This window comes from Phascolarctos cinereus, unplaced genomic scaffold (assembly GCF_003287225.1).
Source record: "Phascolarctos cinereus isolate Bilbo 61053 unplaced genomic scaffold, phaCin_HiC Scaffold_5;HRSCAF=322, whole genome shotgun sequence".
Taxonomy (NCBI): Eukaryota; Metazoa; Chordata; class Mammalia; order Diprotodontia; family Phascolarctidae; genus Phascolarctos; species Phascolarctos cinereus.
In genome coordinates, this window is record NW_027555958.1 from 39,830,653 (window position 1) to 39,851,823 (window position 21,171).

Here is a 21,171-nt window from a genome sequence, read left to right on the forward strand (position 1 = left end):
CTTTCCATTGAACTGCCTGTGTGAGGAGGGAGGTGGGACTGGTTGACAAAGAGGTACCTCAGGTAGGAAGGACAATAGCAGACACAGTAGAACCTCAGATTCCTTTCCTTTCTCGAGAATTTTTTCAATAATATGCTGAACCTTGGTGGTCCCTCTGTCTTCACTGTCACTAGTCCCTGCCTAGCCTCTTCGATACCTGGATTCTCCCAATCTTTTAATAGACTTGAAAGAAAACACCTATTCTAGACAGTGTGGCTAATGGATAGGGTGTTAGAGAGGATCTGGGCTATGTGATCTTGGGGAAGTCACAATTTCCCAGGGTCTCAGTTTCCTCATCTGTAAAATGAAGGAGTTGGACCAATTGTCTCCCAAGGTCTCTCCAGATCTAAGTTTATGATGATCCTATGATGTAATTGATGCACAGTCAGGGTTAAACACTTTATTGTCAATCAGTCAATTTGCATTTATTAATTGCCCCCTACTATGTGCCAGGCTAAGTGCTAGTGCTAAGAATATAAGGAAAGTGGGGGAAAACTAGTCCTGTCCTCAATAAGCTGGCAGTCTAAAGGGAGAGGTAGCATGCAAACAATTATATGCAAACAAGCCATAGACATCATAAGTTGGAAATAATACAGGGGAGTCATTAGAAAGAAGAGGGACACAGAAAGAAGGTTTGATTCTAGCTGGGATTTGAAGGAAGGCAGGAGGATGAGATGAAGAGGGAGAGCATTCCAGGAATGGGAGACAGTCATGTGGGAAGAACAGCATGGAAGCCCTTATCACTGGACCAGAGTATATGGTGGAGGGTTAGGTATAAGAAGACTAGAAAGGGCTTTCAAAGCCAAACAGATGATTTTCTATTTGATCCTGGAGGCAATAGGGAGCCAATGGAGTTTATTAAGTGGGGTGCAGGGGTATGATCAGCTCTGAGTTTTAGGATGATCAGGTTGATGGCTGAGTTGAGGATGGGCTGGGAGATGGGGAGAGTAACGGTAGGCCATTGCCTTGATTACTTTTGATGAAGGCCCACGCCAGGGGGATTGTGGTGTTGGACGAAAGAAGGGGCAATGTGCAAGAGATGGTATTGCAGGTAGGAATGTCCACACTTAACAGCTGACTGGATATGAGAGTGTGAGAGACTGAAGGGTTACTGGAGAGTTTTCAACAATTTGTTTAAAAAAAATTTTTTTAAGTGTGTAAGACAGTGAAGAGTTATTGGAGAATCTTTTTTAAATGAAGAGGCAGAAGATTAAAGTGATAGAATTTATATAAGCATAGAGAATTTTTCCATTTAATTTTGTCCCAATTGTGCACCTTCAGCTGTTATTAAGACTGACATTTGGGGAGGCGGAGCCAAGATGTCAGAGTGAAAGCAGTGACTTGCTTGAGCTCTCCCCCAAACCCCTCCAAATACCTATAAAAAATGGCTCTAAACAAATTCTAAAGCAGCAGAACCCACAAAAAGACAGAGTGAAAAAAATTTCCAGCCCAAGACAACCTGGATGGTTGACCTGCGCCAGGCAGGGAGAGGAACGCAGTTTGGCGTGGGCCATAGCAAACCTGGAGCAGGCCTCAGAAGACTGAATTGTGGGCAGTTGTGGTGGTTTCCAGATTTCTCAACCTATAATCGCCAAAGACAACTTAGAAGGTCAGTGGGAAAAGTCTGTTTCTGCGGTGAGAGAGGAGCTAGCTCTCAGCCCCTCTTCTCGAGAGTGCAGCCCCGGGGTGGTGGCTGCCTCTTGAGCTTCTGGCCTACAGACTGAGGGGGAATCAGGTGGCTGATCAGAGTGGGATTGCAGGGATCTCTTTGAAGGTGCTGAGGCAGGAAGCTCTTGCTTTGCCAATTCTTGGATCTGGGTCACAGTTCTGAGGGGCAGTCCTGGGGCAAGGAGTGGCACTGGCCTGGTGGAGCTTGTAGTGGCAGTAGAAAGGAAATCCTCTTCCCAGTTCCAATGCAGAAAAGAGAGATTGTGGTCACTTATAGACCAGAGCACAGGCCAGGAAAAGAGCAAACACCTCAACCTTTATCATATCACCTTGGAAGAACTGAAAATTTACAGGTCCCTAGAAGTATCTCTAAAAACAGCTGTACAAATCCCCAAAGCTTGGGACAGTACATTCTCCACATTGGAAGCAGACCTCTACCTTAACAAAGAGTTTATAACTCAAGTAATTGGCTGGGATTATGAGCAAACCTCGAAAGAAATGTCAGACCATAGAATCTTTTTTGGTAACAAAGAAGATCACCAACATACAACCAGAAGAAAACAAAGTCAAAGCTCCTACATCCAAAGCCTCTAAAAAAATATGCATCAGTCCCATGCCTTGGAAGAGCTCAAAAAGGATTTTGAGAAGCAAGTAAGAGAAGTAGAGGAAAAACTGGGAAGAGAAATGAGAGTGATGCAAGAAAATCATGAAAAAACAAGTCAACAGCTTGCTAAAGGAGACCCAAAAAAATACTGAAGAAAATAATACCTTAAAAAAATAGCCTAACCCAAATGGCAAAAGAGGTCCAAAAAGCCAATGAGGAGAAGAATGCCCTAAAAAGCAAAATTGGCCAGATGGAAAAGGAAGTCCAAAAGCTTACTGAAGAAAATACTTCCTTAAAAATTAGAAAGGAGCAATTGGAAGCTAGTGACTTTATGAGAAATCAAGACACTATAAAACAAATCCAAAAGAATGAAAAATTAGAAAACAGTGTGAAATATTTCATTTGGAAAAACAATAGACCTGGAAAACAGGTCCAGGAGAGATAATTTTAAAATTATTGGACTATCTGAAAGCCATGATTAAAAAAAGAGTCTAGACATCATCCTTCAAGAAATTATCAAGGAAAACTGCCCTCATATTTTAGAACCAGAGGGCAAAACAAAAATTGAAAGAATCCACTGATCTCCTCCTGAAAGAGATCCCCAAAGGAAAACTCCTAGGAATATAGTAGCCAAATTCCAGAGTTCCCAGGTCAAAAAGAAAATATTACAAGCAGCCAGAAAAAAAAACCAATTCAAATATTGTGGAAACACAATCAGGATAACACAAGATTTAGCAGCTTCTACATTAAGGGGACTGGAGGGCATGGAATATAATATTCCAGAGGGCAAAGGAGATAGGATTACAAGCAAGAATCACCTACCCAGCAAAACCGAGTATAAATCCTTCAGGGGAAAAAAATGATCATTCAGTGAAATAGAGGACTTTCAAGCATTCTTGATGAAAAGACCAGAGCTGAACAGAAAATTTGACTTTCAAATACAAGACTCAAGTGGAACATGAAGAAGTAAACAGGAAAGAGAAATCATAAGAGACTTATTAAGGTTGAACTGTTTATGTTCCTGCGTGGAAACATGACATTATAACTCATGAGACCTTTGTCACTATTAGGGAAATTGGAGTGAAAAAATTATATGTATGCATATAGATATAGATATAGATTAGATAGATAGATAGATAGATAGATAGATAGATAGATAGATAGATAAATGGCACAGGATGAGTTGAAGACGAAGGGGTCATATGTAGAGAATAAAATTAAGGGGTGAGAGAGGATTGTACTGGGAGGAGAAAGGGAGAGGTAGAACAGGGTAAATTATCTCACAAAAAAAACAGAAAAGAAAAGGCTCTTACAGTGGAGGGGAAACAGGGAAAGGTGAGAAGGAATGAGTGAATTTTATTCTCATAGGATTTGGCTTAAGGAGGGAATAACATACACACTCAATGGGGTATGGAAATCTGTCTTACCCTATAGGAAAATAGGGGGAGAAGGGGCAAGAGAGCAGGGGAATGATAGAGAGGAGGGCAGATTGGGGAAGGGGGTAATCAGAAGCAAACACTTCTGAGGAGGCACAGGGTCAAAAGAAAGAATAGAATAAGTGGGAGGTGGGATAGGATTAAGGGAAATAGAGTTAGTTTTTCACAACATGACTACAGTGGAAGTGTTTTGCGTAACTGCACATGTATAACCGATATTGAGGTGTTTGCCTTTTCAATGAGCGTGGGTGGGGAGGGAGGAAGGGAAAAAATTTGGAACTCAAAGTTTTAAAAGCACATATTTTTAAAAAATGTTTTCACATGCAACTGGGAAATAAGAAATACAGGAAATGGGGTACAGAAATCTATCCTGCTCTACAGGAAAATAGAAAGGGAAAGGGATAAGAGAAGAGGGGGAGAGATAGAAGGGAGGGCAGACTAGCGGAAGGGATATTCAGAATGCATGACATCTTGGGGTGGGGGGAGGGGGGAGTTGGGGTGAAAATTTGGAACTCAAAATCTTGTGGAAGTAAATGTTGAAAACTAAAAATAAATAAATTTTTTAAAAGACTGACATTTGGGGGGGATGGGAGGAGTGAGGAGTAAGAGGAACCCCATCCTGCTTTCCCCCTCCACCCAGCTCTGCAGCTCCACTATTTTCCTTTAGGACCAAGTTGAGGTTCCACCAAATGAGGAAGGTGAGGTGGAAACCTGGTACTTGGTTCTGGGAAGGTCCCTTTACTGTTCTAACAGCACTCCCTAGATCCCATGAACATTTCCCCTTTGTCCCAGTCCAGCTTCTTATCTCCATCCTGTTCCCAATTCTCAAGGTGACTTGCAGATTGGCTCCTGCCCCGCAGAGAAGTGGCCAATTCGATTCAATGCACATTTGTCAATGTGCCTGCACCATTCAAGGGCCCTGTGCTAAGCTGACCATACGATTTTTAGATAGCACAAATACTTAAAGCATGCGATAATAATAGCATACAATTTTCACTAACAGTAAAAGAAGGGTCGTTTCATCCCATGCTTGGCTGGTTCTCTTTAAGTATCTCTGCTCCAAGCCACAGGCCTCCCCACCCCACTCCCAAATTTTTCTCTCCTCTTCAAGGTCCCCTCAGAGTCTTGCCTCTCTGCCCTCTTCCTTTCCTTCCTTTCACTCCTGCCATGTCCAATTAGTTTGCCAGCTGTCCAACCCATTCTAAGCAGCTGATGGTAACAAGAACCAGATATGTCAGAGAATGTTTGCTCTTTGGCCAGAAACATCCTTGGAGTAAGAGCAATTCAGTTCACCTTGAATGGGCCTAACAGCTCCCATATAGGGGGCTTCTCACAGTAGGATCTCATGATGGACTTTATGCTTCCAGTCTAAGGACCACCTTAGGTAAGCCCAGAGGGAGGCTCACCGCTAGGTTGGCTACACAACAGTGAATTTTTTGGCCACAGTTACCCTCACAGACCAACTAGAGCAGATTCAATGATGAAATTGCAGATCTTCACAGTATCTCCTCCCAATGGTTCTGGAAGGTCAGTAGCTAAAAAATTTTGAATCGCCATTTTGAAGACGTGTTTCCCAGAGTAAATTACTCTAGTAAAGTGCCTAGTCCAAATTCAGTTGGGAAGGAGGGCAGACAAGCCACACTAGTCCAGTTGCCCCAGATGAGATGACCCACCCATCCCCACTTTTATCAAACTCTGGCCCTCATCCTGCAACTCCTGGGAGGAGGCATTAGTGGGAGGGAGGAGAAGATAAGGAAGCATAGAAATGGGGAAAGGTCATCTCCAGGAGAGAGGAAGGACCCTCAGGGATGGGGCAGCATAGCAAGAAACCAATGGAGGACTGAGAAATCTGGTGTTGATCAGCAAAAGGACTGCCTCAGAGAGTAAGCACACCCACGCCCAGATGTCAGCCTCCTAGGGCAAAACTTGGTCACTCTCAATAATACTAATATTAACAAACATTTATATGATGCTTCAAGTTTTACAAAGCACTTTGCAAAATATCATCTCACTTGAGTTTCATGTGAACCTAAGATAGGTGCTATTATTGTCCCTGTTTTACGGTTGAGGAAGCTGAGGCAGACAGAGGTTAATCAAATCACCCAGGGTCACACAGCTAGTAAGTATCTGAAGCTGGATTTGAATTCAGACCTTCCTAACTCCAGGCTCAGAACTCTATTAATTGTGCCACCCAGCTATCACCCTACTGATAACTCTGCCCAGAGTCACACAACTGGTGAATATCAGAGGTAAACTTTGAATGCAGATTTCCCTTGTGCCAAGCCATGTTCTCTTTTCACTCTACCATGCAGCTAGGTGGTACCATGGTGCACAGAGCACTGGACCCAGAAGCAGGAAGAGCTGAGTTTCCAATCCAGCCTCTGACACTTACTAGCTGTGTGACCTTGGGCAAGCCACTTACCCTCTGCCTGCCTCAGTTTTCTCAACTGTAAAATGGGGATAATAACAGCACCTACCTCCCAAGGTTGTTGTAAGGATCAAATGATCAACTATTTGTAAAATCATTAGCACAGTGCTTGGCACATAATAGGTGTTTAATAAATTCTTATTCTCTTCCCTCCCTCCCTCCCCCCACCATGCTTCATCTTATTATAGTAAACAAGAGATGAGCCCAGATAACTGCTCCATACAATCGAGGCAAACTTTCAGAGGTCAGGTAATGGGGGCATTTTGTTGCAAGAGCAGAAACACTTGTCTGGTTTTGCTTTTGAAAGGGATCCCTCTCTTCCACTGGGTGGTGGTCTTCTACTTGGAATCCTTTCATCCCCCTTTCTCTTCTAGCCTCTCCTTGGTATTCTCTGGAGCTCAATCAACCTTCGTCACATCTGTGCTATTAAATGTCTTACACGTTGCCCGTGCTAAGAGCCCTACACCAAGTGAGTTAAGCAAGAAAAATGGAAGATTTCATGGAGATTCAGTCTGAAGCAAACCCAGATCTGAACCCAGAGTCACACCACACGAGAGCTGAAAGTGGCATCAGAAATCAATCTGTCTAAGCTGAGCATCTTACAGAGGAGAACAGAAGCCCAAGGAAGGGAAATCACTGACCCAGGGTCACACAGCTTGTTATTGGCTTAAAAATCTATTGTAATTGGACCACAAATGGATTCTTTTCAAAAATCCCAGAACTCCTTCTTCTCCCTCACTCCAACAACAGAAATCTTACAGCTCAGCTGGGCCTCCCTGAGATGAAGTGGTTAAAAGAGTTTTCAGTGCAAGTACATGGGGGAGATCGATTCTTGTAAGCAGCAACTTCACCTTCTTGCTGCAGAGTACATTTGATGTGACGTGCCTAGAATCTGGGATGAATGGGCACGGGTGTGGATTTAGGGGAATAAAAATATACAAGGACAGAAAAAGGCAGAAATTGTGCAGGTCTCTAGGAATTCTCCAAAGTGAAATGGCCTTCTTTTATAATTGGAGAGTGAGCCATCAGAGCAGGCTTATGCACGGTGAACAACATAAAATTCGAAATCATCAGACCTGAATTCAAATCCTGAGTCTGTCACTTACTATATTACCAAATCTCTTCTTTCCCTTCTGGAAAAATGAGGAGATTGGACTAGAAGTCCTATGAGGACTCCTTAGAAGCCCTAAGATTTTATTCATTCAAAAAAAATATTATATTATTAAATTAGTTTATAAATATAATATTTACAGTAATTAAATTTATATTTGAATTTTAGTGTTGAGTTATTAAATTACTGAATGTATAATATTATTAAACACTTAGTAAGCATTTTAGGGAGGGGGGTATGAAATCCCTTTAAGCACAAGGAGATAAGAGTAGTGCACACTTAGATATGACAGAAGTCTGAGGTAGCTAGGTAATATTGTGGTTAGAGCACTGAGCTTGGAGTCAGGAAAACCTCCATTCAAATCCTGCCTCAGGCATTAACTAGCTATTTGATTGGGGAAGTCATTTAATTTCTTCTAGCCTCCTAGTCTAAAATAAATATAATAATCACCTATCTCACTAGGTTGTTGTGAGGATCAAATAAAGTCACATATGCAAAGAACTTTGTAACCTTTAAGGGCTTGTATAAATACTAGCTACTTTGTTATTATTCTTATTATTGGATAAAAGCTAGAAGCACCCCAGGGGGTCATTGGACTTCAGAGGAGGGAAAGGAAAGAAGAAGAGGGGCAAGAATCAAGGAAATTTCATGGAGATGGTCCCTTGAACCTTGGTGGATGAGTCATTAATGGGCAGAAATGAGTAGGGAGTTCCCAGGTGTGGATAAAGCATGGAGGTGGGAAAATGCAAGGTATGTTTTGACAGAGCGGTGTAATTTGGCTATAGTGTAGGATGTAAAGAGAGTAATAAGCAATTCATGGGAAAAGTAGTTGGGGGTCAGATTGGGGGGGGGGCCAGAAGGAGCCTGTAAGGTCAAGATAAGCAACTTGGACTTTATTCTCTAGCAGTGGGGAAGGGCTCAGTCTTCTGACCAATGCAAGTGAAGGCCAAGGTATGAAAGAGAGGTTCCCTCTTGCCTTCTGTCTTTCATTTCCTCCAAACCTTGAAATGACAGGTGATATCTAGATTCATTTTCACCAAGCTTTCAGTTGGGCCATGTGAAAAAAGGGGGTACCTTCTATGTAAACAGAGGACAAGCTAGGTGTCTAATTTAAATATTACGTGTGTGTGTGTGTGTGTGTGTGTGATGGGTGCAACTGTAATCATATCTTTTAAAAGGTTTGTTTTGTTTTGTTTTGTTTTTTTTAACTCTCCCACCTTAGGCAAAGAGAGAAGAAACTACCTAGTGGTTTCTTTAGTGATTTCATGGTACTGTGTGGGTAGAGTCTTAAAGAGCTGCCCAAAATAAAGAAGCATTCTTATTATCTAAGAATGAATATGGCATTGTAAATGGAGGGGTGAGCTCTGTCAAGGGTGCCCATATGAGCCAAATTCAATTTGATGGGGTGAGGTTATAGATGAAGAGGTAATATTCTCATTTGGGGCCCAGATGGGAGCCTATGAAATTGGGGGCCACAAGTAGACCAAAGGAATTTTAACTAGGGAATCATTTACCAAATCTGTCACAGGTAATTTATTTTATATGTTCTTTTGATTGATTTCAATGGAAGAAGAAGACAAAGATGAAGACAAAGATGGTGGTAGTGGTGATGGTGGTGGTGAAGATGAAGAAGAAATCTGATAATGAAGAGAAAGATGTAGAAAAAAAGGATGAAGATGAAGGAAAAAAGGGAAAAAAAGATGAAGGAGAAATAAGAATAAAAAGATGAAGGCAAAGAAGTCAATAAGAAGAAAGCAGAAAGAAAACAAAAGATAAAGGACAAAGAATGGCAAAGATGAAGAAGAATGAAGAAAACAAGATGATGAAGAAAAGGAACAAAGAAGATAAAGAAGGAAGTGAAGAGCAAGAATCACAAGAGCAAGAAGAAAAGGGAAAGCCGCAGCCTAGCCTCCCACTACCACATCTGAAAGAGGCCTCAAACTCTTTACTTACAACCCGCTCCCCACTCTCTGTGCTTTTCTTATTCTATTGCTAATGATTCCTATCTCATCCATAAGACAACAAAGGCCCAGGACATGGCATATGTGTATAGCAGAGCTGAGCCAAGACACTGGTGAGTCTCGGGCAAAATGTGAAAATCATTCCCTTCCTCTCCCTGTGGGTTACTCTCCCCTGAGGATTTTAGTCTTTACCTTAATATGTGATTTGATTTATCACAAAATAAATGCCATGGAAAGTAGGATTTTTCTGGTACTTAAAAAATATATAGCTAGAAACTGAAACAAGCAGGATAGTTTTGAATATATGTTGAAATGCATGTGTGTATGTGTGTCTGTGTGTGTGTGTATTCACACACATGCATTTACACACACAAAGATATCAATAGTCTGGAATGCTGGAATATATTTATATACATACATACATACATACATACACACATACACAGATATCTATTATGTAGAACTTGCTATCTGAATGGATGGATGGATACATATATACATAGAGCTACATAACAGAAATTTGTCCTTTCACATATAATTCATTTTTTGTTTTATTTTGTACCTGGAAATTGTTGTTTGGGTCTTTGTGAAGTTCAGAATAGCATTTGCTTGTTTTTAATATATGTATATCTCCCCCTTTTTCATTGCAAAGGCAGAGGACTATGGATATGGAATATGACATATACAACATATACTTGGTTGACATGTTGGCTAGTTTCAATGAACTCCTTAGAAAGGTAGGAATGGGGAAAAGACATTTGTAAGTGAAGCTGTTGTCAAAACAGAAGTCCTCTCACTCTGAGTCTAACACTCTTCCCACTACATTACCACGCAGCCTCCAAGCAGTAGTTGGATGAGGGATGCTATAGAGAGGTTCCGCACTAGCTAAGAGATGGCATTAAGGGGCCTCTGAAGGTCCATCCCTTCCAATGCTAATGTTTGATATCCTTCCTACCAAACTCTTCTACATCTCCATCCCTCCTTCCTTCTCTTACTCCAAACAGTCTCCAGCACACAAACCAATTTGTCACCAGAGGCAAGCTCAGGAGATACTTTGCCAACATCCCAGCTCCTCTTCTGGGGATTCAGGATAAAGAAAGCTTCCACAATTCCAGAGCCTTGGGACCTCAGCTCCTCCTCAGGAGGAATTGTTTGCCTCTGCCTAGAAAATTTGCCCAGAAAATCCCAAAGGTCTCCTTAGCATTCATGCCAGCAAATAATTCAGACTTCTTGGCATCTATTGAGAGAATGATTTCTCTTCCACCCCAAACTGTGGTGCTATGAGATTTCCCTCCATTGTTCAGTTGCATGGCTTGACTGAATCTCCCCAACACTCGAGAAGGGTCCAGTCTGTCAACAAGCATTTATGAAGTGCCTACTGTGTGCCAGGCACAGTGTTAAGCACAGGAAATACAAAGAAAAGCAAAAGACTTGTTCTGGAGGAGTTCACAGTCTAAGGGGAGGAAACAACATGAAAACAGCTATGTATTAACAAGATATCCTTGACAGGAAAAATTGGAGATAGTGAGCAAAAGCATTAAGAGACTTCAGGAAAGGCTTCTTGCAGAAGGTTAGATTTTAGCTGGGACTTGAAGGAAGCCAAAGAAACCAGAGGCAGAGGTCAGGAGGGAGAGCATTCCAGGGATGAGGGAAGGCCAGAGGAAATGCCCAGAATCTGGGGCTGAGGTATTCTGTGTAAGCAACAGTATGGAAGCTGGTGTTACTGAATTGTAGAATACATGGTGGGAGTTTAATGTATAAGAAGACTGAGAAGGTAGAACACAACCAGGAAGGACATAATAGGAGAGTAACAGGTTTCTTGACTCTCCACAGTTTCTTTTCTTCCTAATCTGGATCTCTTCCTGACCTAGTCATGGCTGCTGGAGAAAACTTGGCAAGAGGAATCCTATTGAGAGGGCAGTTCCTTCCAGCATAATCTGTAGAAGGTTATGAACCCAGAGCCATCCCCAAGGAGAATAGAAAGTAAATTGGAATTAAATTCAGACGACTTGGGTTCAAATCCCAATCCAGCCATTTAGTACTTTGGGATTCCTTCCCCATCCCCCAAAAGAAAGTTGCCTAGATTAATTGCATAAAGTCACATTAGGAAGTTAAATTCCTTACCCAGGGTCACACAGTCAATGGGTCAGAGTCACATAGTGGGCCCTTAATAATGGCTTATTGAATTGAATTAAATTTAATTACTTATGTGATCTTATACAAGATATTTCCTTTCGCTGAACCTTAGTTTCCTTAGCTATTAAAACACATATGTTGTTGTAGGTGGTTTCTAAAGTCCCTTCTAGCACTAAATCCTATGAAAAATTATTCCAATATTTTCATAAAAGCGAATATTACTTGACTGTAAGTAAACTTTGACACGGCAATGCCACTAGTAGGTATATACCCTGAGGAGACCAAAGGAAAAAGAAAAGAACCCAAGTGTCCGAGTCCATTTAGGACAGCACTTTCTGTTATAGCAAAGAGCTAGAAATGAAGGAGGGGCTCATTAACTGGTAAAGAGCTGACTGGGGTATCAGTGTGATGTAAAATTGGCTCATAAGAAATGAGTGAAGGGACAGAATCAGAGAAACCTAGGAAGACTTGTGAGCTGACAGAGAGTGAAATGAGCAAAACCAGGAGAACATTTTATTCAATGACATATTATTGCAAAGGAAAACAACTTTGAAAGACTTTAAAACTCATTAGTGAAGCAATCAACCAATAGGATAGATGACTGAGGATGAAACAAGCTTCCCATTTGTTGGTAGAGGGGTGACAGACTAGGGGTACAGAATGAAGTTTATATTTCCAGACATGACCAATTTGCTTTGCTTGACAATGCTTAATTGTTATAAGATAGGATTGTATTTGTTTTCAGTGCGGAGAGTTGGGGAGGGGGGAGTAGTGGATAATAAAAAAAAAGAAATGAGCATCAGTGAAATATTTTTAAGATGCATAGAGAGCAGAACAAGTAGAACAATTGTAGTACTAATGTATCCAATTTAATCCTTCTTTTAAAAAAGCTGTATGTACGAGATTTAGGTGCTAGGTAGGGCAGTGGATAGAGTGCCAGACCTGGAGTCAGGAAGACTCATCTTCATGAGTTCAAATCTGGCCTCAGAAACTTACTAGCTGCGTGACCCTGGGTAAGTCATTTAACTCTATTTGCCTCAGTTTCCTCATCTGTAAAATGAGCTGGAGAAGGAAATGGCAAACTATTCCAATATCTCTTGATGCAACTGAAAATGATTCAACAAATGTACAGGATTCCCAATTTCATATGCAGTCCTCTTTTGGTGTTCATTGTATATGGAAATGTTCATATTTTCTGATGTTTATCAAGTTCATAGTAAACAAAAACTGGAAACAATACTACAAAAGCCCACCTGGTCTTTGAGATCCTTTTGACCAAGCACTGGCCTGGGGCAAATCAGACTGTACAAACCACTCCTAACCACCCAGCCCCCAACCCTTAATATATCCATCCAAGTGAAAGTTTGCTATTAAGACAAAGAAATTACAAAACAGTAACCTGAATCAATTGCATGGAAGTGAGTATGAACCTCACTACTAGGGAGGATCTGATCCCTCATTTGCCCACCCCACCTCCCCAGAATATCAAGTCATGTTAAATAGATTAGGAGTCCCCAAGGCAAGCCAGCATACCCCATGTTCAGTCCCCTGAATCATTGTTGATATCCCCCAGAGAAACTTGACCTGGCTTACTAGCTGTGTGACCCTAGGCAAGTCACTTAACCCCAATTGTCTAAAAAAAAAGAAAAAAGAAAGAAACTTGATCTAGATAAAGCAAGGCATATAGCAGAAGCCCTTAAGCCAGTCAGTGGTAGGTCCTGGGATTCTGCCATGCCCATCAGGCCCCAAAGTGTGACTATTGATAATAAAAGCTATGTCTCAAGGACAGCCTGCTCCCCTCACTGTGTGCCTTTCTTTTTCTCCTGTTCCTATCAGTCTGTGAACCTTAAGCTCCCTAGGCTGTGTTGGGAAAGTTTGTCCTAGAAACATCCAGAACAAGTTTCTTTTCAGCAGCCACACCTACTTCCCAAGACTTGCCTTAGAGAAAGTAGAAAACAAGAGTCTGAGTCAGAGTTGGAGCTATACTTAACTGTAGGGGCACCTTGCCTTTCCACTGGACACCAAAGCTTGAACGAGGGGGCTTGAAGTGGCTCTGAGGAGAGAGTACTTGGCCTGGAGTCAGGAAGACCTGAGTTCAAATCCAGCTCAGACACTTCCTAGCTATACGGATGATCCTGGACAAGTTACTTAACCTCCATCTTATCTCAGTTTCCTCTACTGTAAAATGGGAATAATAACAGCACTGACCTCCCAGGGGTTTTGTGAGGATCAAATGAGATATCTGTAAAGCACTTAGCACAGGGCCCAGCACATAGGAAATGCTGTATACATGTAAAACAGCCTCTTCCCTAGAGGAGCTTTTAAGATGGTAGCCAACTTGTACACACATACACATACATATATGTATATATGCATGCACATATAGCTATATACATATACATACACGTGTGTATATACATACATACAGTCACCACATGCCACAAAAACACAAGGAAGTTTTGGGTGGGGGGCACTAGCAATTTGGGAACCAGGAAAGACTTCATGAAGGAGGTGGCATTTGACTCTTGAAGAAAACTAGAGATTCTAAGAGGCAGTGGTCAGGAGGAATTGCATTCTGGCCATGGGCTGGAGCTCTGGAGCTATGGGCCAAAGGCTCATAGATCAGACGTGGACAGTTGTGTGTGAAGAACTGTTCAGCAGGATGGAAGAGTATGTGAAGGTGAGTAAGAGATAATAAGCAACCATTTTGGAGAGCAATCTGGAATTATGCCCAAAGAGTTATAAAACTGTGTGTACTTTTTGACCCAGCAATATCAATATTAGGTCTATTCCCAAGGTGATCAGAGAAAAAGAAAAATAACCTACACATTCTAAAATATTTATAGCAGTTCTCTTTGAGGTGGCAAAGAACTGGAATTGAAGGGATGCCTGTCAATTGGGGAATGGATGAATAAGTTGTAGCATATGACTGTGATGGAATAAGAAATGATGAGCAGGTTGATTTTAGAAAAATATGGAAAGATTTGCATGAAATAATAAAGATGAAATTAGGAGTATCAGGAGAATGGTGTATGCAATAACAGCAATATTGTTTGAAGAGTAACTGTGAACAACTAAGTTATTCTGAGTAATACATTCAATCAACTCCAAAAGAAGATGGTAGCCACCTCCAGAGAAAGAAATGATAAATAGAAGTGTGCATAGTATGGTCTTAAATATATCTAGATGTAGATGTATGCAAAACCACCATTTGACCCAAATATAAACAGGGGGAGAGGTGGAGGGAGAGAGAGAGAGAGAGAGAGAGAGAGAGAGAGAGAGAGAGAGATCTATGGCAAATGGCAGCCTTCTTTAGAGCGGGGTGGGGAAGAAGGGAAGGAGACAGTTTGGACCTTAAAATGTAACAAAAAAATTAAATTAAAATTTAAAAATATAACTTTTTTTAAGTGATGTAATAAGTAGGCCATTTAAACATGTTTAAGTAGGACTACAAATTCAAGACAGTGTTGTGAGAGGGTTTGTGCCAGGATTTTTTTTTTTTTGATGAGGAGTAGTCCAGAACAGTGAATTCACTTAAGCAGAAATACCTGATGTAGAGGACTCCCTCTCTTCACAGATGCAGATTCACATATGGGGCATTTAGAATTTAAGTGTCTCAGCCAGAGTTCCAGCCAGCAGGTATTAGAGGAAGGGCCTGAGCCCAATTCTTTCTGACTCCAAGGCCAGCCCTCCATAGAACTCAGCCGAAGAGCCCAGAGCACTTTTGATTTATTTAGTCCAATGCTTCTTAACATTTCTGTGAAGTGGACTCCTTGAGCAGTGTCTAGCAAAGCCTGTAAGCCCCTTTTCTGAATAAAGTTTTTAAATGCCTAAAATAAAATACATTCAGCCTCAAAGGAAATCAATTATATTGAAATATAATTATTCAAATATTTTTTAAGTGTTCACATATCCCAGTTAAGAAATCCTGATCCAATCTGACCCTTTCAGTGTACAGCTGAGGAAAATGAGGTCAGAATTTAAAGAACAGTTAAAACATAGAGAATGAATGAATAAGTGTTTAACTTTTAAGCAATTACTATGTGCAAAGCATTGTGCTAAATGCAGGAAATACAAATAGAAAAGCAAGACACTCCTAGATCTCTCAGGTGGGGTGGGAGGGTCATATTCTAATAGGGGAAGACACATATAGGACCTACTTTGGATAAGCTGGGGGGAGGAGGGGGAGAAGGTAAGAGGAAAATAAGTAGAAATTTTTAAAATCTACTTATGACCAAAATACGTGAATTGGTACAACATAATTTGACAATTCAATATGAAACTTCACTTTTTCTTTTGTTGTCAAGTACATAGCTGGCCAGCTATTGTTATGGTTATCTAAAATGCAAGTCCATTGGAGGTTCTTAGGAGAGAAAATCGGCCACACTTTCTTTTTGCAGTCTTTCCCCCAAAAGGAGAAGAAAGCCTGCTGGCACAGTGGAAATAGGGTTCCTGAAGCTGGGGTGAGTGGCTACCTTGGGTGGACCTGAAAAGTCTGTCCAATGGCTCCCTCTGTTGGGATAAAGCGGGTGCACATACCTTCTCCCAGGAGGAAACTCTCATGAGGCCATTGTCCTGGCTTGGAGTAGACTGGGACAAGAGGGGAAAGGCCCTGAGAATGGCCATTGTTCTGAATCAGGGGGAAGAATTGTGCATTCTAGCCTGTGCTCCCAAAGGCATCCCTCCCTCTGGCCTGCTTCTTTCATTTTATCACGGCTTTCATGTTCATACTTTGCAGGATCTGAAATTGAAAGGGCCCTTAGAGATCATCTGGTCCAGGGGTTTTTTTATACCACCAACCCCTTAGGTAATCAGTTTCATGAAGCCTATGGACTCCTCAGAATGATGTTTTTAAATGCTTAAATTAAAATAAAATACATAGGCTTACAAAGGAAGACAAAGATTAGTGAAAATGAAGAAATATTTTTCCCTATCTACATTCACACCCCCCTCCCCTGAAATCTACAATCCATGGATCACAGTTCAAGAACCCCTGGTCTAGTTTAAACCTTTCATTTCACAGATGAGAGAGCTGAAATGAGGAAGGAGCAATGATTTACCCAAGGTCACACAGTGAATTAGCACAAGAGCCAGTATTCCTGAAGGGGTGGAGAAGAGGGTCACTGAATCCTCTTCACCCATCCAGAATCCCCTCCTGCCTACACTCTCAAACTATCCTGTGCCATAATAGGCTCTGGCCACCCTGACAGAAAAATTGTGGATGGGGAGAAAAGAAGACCTGGGTGCATGTGGGGGAATCAAAAGATGGTTTGGCTTTCCATTCAAAAAGAGATGAGTATGTAGCTATGATGACAGCCAGACCAAGAGAGATCTACCCAGAGGCCCAATTATCTCTCTTAACTGTGAGCTAGCTAGCTGCATCTTCTCTATCTCTATCTGCCTGGTCATCCTCATCTGACAGGTACAAGTTCCCAAATAATCGGGGCGCTGAAATCTCTGATTCGGCTCTGGACATAAATCTCTCTCACACTTTCTCACTCACTCATGCTCCCCAGGGCCTCCATGCTCAAAGTGCCTTCACAGGAAGTCTCAGGCTAGGGTAGTGTGTCAGGCAAGGAGGAGACAGACTCATATTGGGAAGGGAAAGCCACTTGGGAGAGATAAATCACTGGGAGACTTTAGTGTCACTCCTAGCAATACAATGTCATAAAAATCCCATTCTTCCCTCCCGTGCCCCCTCTAACAAACAGGGCTGGGAGGTCTGAGGGTATATAGAGGTTAACAGATCACAATGTGAGGTGACAAGAGCAAATGATCCAGATCAGCCAGGGTTAGGACCCTGAGAGCCCGCTTTCTAACAAATAAACCCCACCCCCCTGCAAACACCCAGATCTATTTAATGGCTGCTTTATGATGCAAGTATTTGCCTTCAGAGACACAAGAGAGACCAGAAGTCCGAGAAACCTCAGATTTCACCAAAGGTCCCAGATTTACTGCAGGGTCTGTGGCTGAATGGCATCCACTGTCCAAGGAGGAAGCCGATCTCCATCTCTCCCTGCCTCCCCCAGCCCACTGCTGTTCCTTACCCTCAATGAGATAGCTTAAACAAAGCCCTTTGGAAGGAGAGAATCTCAGGAGGATGGTACTCAATAAATGCCAAGTGTTATTACTGCCCACGGTCTGAATGGGTCACGACGCCTCTCTCTAGGCTAAGTGGTTGACGCTGGCCAGAGATTTGGAGGCTGGCTAGAAGAATTTCCCTGGCAAAGGGAAGGCAATAGATCTCTGGGTCTGCTTCCTGAGCAGAGTTGTTCCAGGCGCTGCCCAGATTAATCAGATATACCCACTCCCTGCAGATAGCCTGGGAGATATATCTCTGGCAGTGATTCCGTATTCAAGGACAGCCCCATAAATTCAGGTTGGGGATGTAGCAGCCACTCCTTGTACGACCACGTTTCCCTGGGCTGGGAAGGCTGCTGAGTTCTAAAGAAAGGCTTTGCAGTGGGGCTTAAGCTGCAATTATGCAGCTGATTCATCAAATAACCCCAAGAGACTTGGTTTCCTCCAGAGCATCCTCTGCCAGTATAGCCTCAGCTCAGCCACCAGCTCCTTGCCTCTCCAAGCTAGGCAGCTCAAGTGTGCCCCTCAGTCCAGGCTCTAACTTGTCTCTTGGTGGTGCAGAATAGGCCCCCATCACTGCCAGAGGAGGTAAAAGAAAGCCTATCGACTGTTCAATTCTGAGAGGCAGAGAAAGGCACTGGGAAGGAGGAAGTGTGAGGAGAAGTCAAGCAAGAGGCAGCAGAGTCTGGTGCAGAGATCAATGGACTCCAGGTCTTGGGGGACTCATGACGAGACATTTGGAGCAGACTTTCCAGGGAAAATCACCCAGCAAAAAATAAAGCCTTCTTGGGGAAGGAGTTTTTAAATGACGAGCCAAGACACATTGGCCTGCCATAAGAATGGCAACCATTATAGAGGGATGGGGCAGCAAAGTCCTAATTAAGAAAAAAATCAGTAAAAGAAGGAAAGGTGCACTAAATCTATTTTCCCCACTTTTCTGAACCACCAGGTTCAAATGCATGGCCCAGGGCTACATAGGCAAGCCAGGACATGAGCCCAAGTCTACTCTTTCCCCAACTCTTTCCCAAAGGAGTGTATCTCAGTGAAAGATACAGAAAGGCCGATTTCAGCTTAACAGAAGAAAGACACCATCTACTAAGGCAATGATGCCATGAGAAGACTGATTTTATAGCCAGAGGACCTGAGTTCAAATCCCAACTTTGCCACTTACTATCTGGCTGATCTTGAGCAAATCACTCCCCTCAGTTTCTCCATCTGTAAAAGGAGAGAGGTGGTGCTAGATGATTCCTGAAGTTCCTTCTGGTTCCTACCAAATCCATGTTTCTACAAAAAAAATTTAGCTGTCCAGCAATAGAGTAAACTTATTTTGTGAGGTAGTGAGCTATCAGTCACTGGGAATCTTTGAGCAGTTATGGGGTGAATACCTGTTAAGGAAGCTGAAGAAGGGGTTACTTACCTGTAGAAGGGGATTAGGGAAGGTCGAATCCAAGAGCACTTCATGTCCACTGCCAGTCTAAGACTCACTACATGGCCAGTGACTTAAGGGTCAGTAGAAGAACTGAGAATATGCTAGTTTCCTCTGAGGCTTCTGAGCCCTGGTTTCTACATCTCTGAAACGGAGAAAAGAATATAATTGAATTATGCTCTGATTCCCAAAAACACCCAACCAAACAAAAAGTCTGATCTATGACAGTCCAAATATACCAAACCGATAAATTATGCCAGTGGTTATTTGCACTATAGAAAACGTATTGTTTTATGAAAGGATTTACCACAAAGTTCCTTTAAATAGCACAGTCTCCTGTTATAGCTAAAATATGATTTAATTCACACACAAAATATTTTCCTCCACTGTCTATTAGGAGGTGCACTTAAGTAAAGAAACCCAAGAAATCAATCAACTAACATTTATCAAGCATTTGTCCTGTGCCAGGCACTGGAAATATAAAGACAAAAATGCCCCATCCTGCCCTTTGAAAGTTTATGCCTTGTCAGAGGAAATAATAAAAACAGACACAATGCAAATAGAAACAAAGTCAAATATGAATAACTAGTATTTTAATAATACAGCACTGCAATTGTTTGCATGTTTACTTGACAAATGGTAACTCCTCTTATCCTCACAATAACCCTGGGAGGTAGCTACGATTATTATCCCCGTTTTATAGATGAGAAAACTGAGACTGAGAGAGGTTTAAATGACTTGTCTCCAGTCACACAGATAGAAAATATCTGATGCTGGATTTGAGCTGTGGACCTCCTGTCTCTTAGCCCAACAATCCATCCCCTGTCACGGAGGGGCTGATGGATGAGGGTGGAGATGGGAGATGAGGTAAGGCTCTATCTACTGCACTGAGAACTTCCTAAGTATTTCAGTAAGAGCACCCTACCCACCCACCCACCATTTCATGATCCCTGGAAATTGAAATGGCCAAATTTGGACACAGGGTAGACAGAGAAGGGCAATGGAAAGGATGCCAGGGTTGCTAAATAAGATAGATAGATAGATAGACTAAAAAGGATTTGGTCAAGAATCGGGTATGGTCCTCTGATGTTATATCCAATAGTCTTTCCAAGACATTATACTTTTTCACTATTTTTTGTTATGTCTGGAAAAAAATAAAAAGAGTTGGAACTTTCTTAAGTGGAAGAACCAAGGGGTCTGGCTACCCAAAGCTGGGCAGGCCAGGATGACTGGACCCAGCTCCTAGGTCTGCCACTGACCTTGGCCTGTCTCCATATACTTTCTGGGCCTCAGTTTCCTCATTTATAAAAGGAGATAAATACTTCACTTCCACTCTTTCCCTCAAATCCCCTCAATTACTACCACACAAAGCAGGTTTGAGGAAGAGTGAGATAAGGCCTATAAAGTGCTTTGAGCTCCTCAGAGCAGGGCTCTAGATGAAGACAAGGATTACACTAATAATAAGAAGTAATCTGTGTTGGAAACTAAACAAAGATGTGCTGGAACGGTTGGAGCTTGCAGCGAGCAAGATAAAGGACAATCAACAGAGAGAGAGAGATAATGCCAGGAAAGGACCTTTACAGAGCTAGCGGGGGCACCAACCACACAGCCTGCTAATAAAGGCTGCAGGGGGCTGGGAAGGAGAAGCATTTCTCTGCGGCTCTGAGAGGGCCGACATTCTGGAAATCGGACTTTCCTGAGGGAAATGCAGAGAAGGTATGAGAAAAGAGGAAAAGGAAAGAAAAAAGGCTTAGAAAATCTTCCACTGGCCAAGGGAGAGAAGAGCAGAAAAAAACCAACTAGCTTTGTAAGTAACCAGAGCTTTTTAATGCTCTTGTCTCCAACAAGCAATGTGCATAAAGAACAATGACTTTGTCCTCATGGAGCTAGGGTTCAAATCCCACCTCTGTCTTTCCCTCCTTAGCTTTGGTTGAGTCTTTTAACCTCTTCTCGTTTTCTCATCTGTAAAATGAGGCTGTTGGTGTGCTTACCCTTAGACCTGGAGATGCCAATATTAGGCCTATACTCCAAAGAGATGAAACAAAGAGGAAAAGGACTCACATGTACTAACATATTCCTAACAGCTCTTTTTATAGTGGCAAAGACCTGGAAACAAAGACGGTGTCCCTCAACTGGGGAATGGCTGAAAAGATTACAGTATATGAATGTTATGGAAAATTATTTTGCTGTAAGAAATGATGAAAGGGATAGTTTCAGAGAAACCTGAGAAGATTTAGATGAACTGATACAGAGTGAAGTAAGCAGAACCAGGAGGACAATT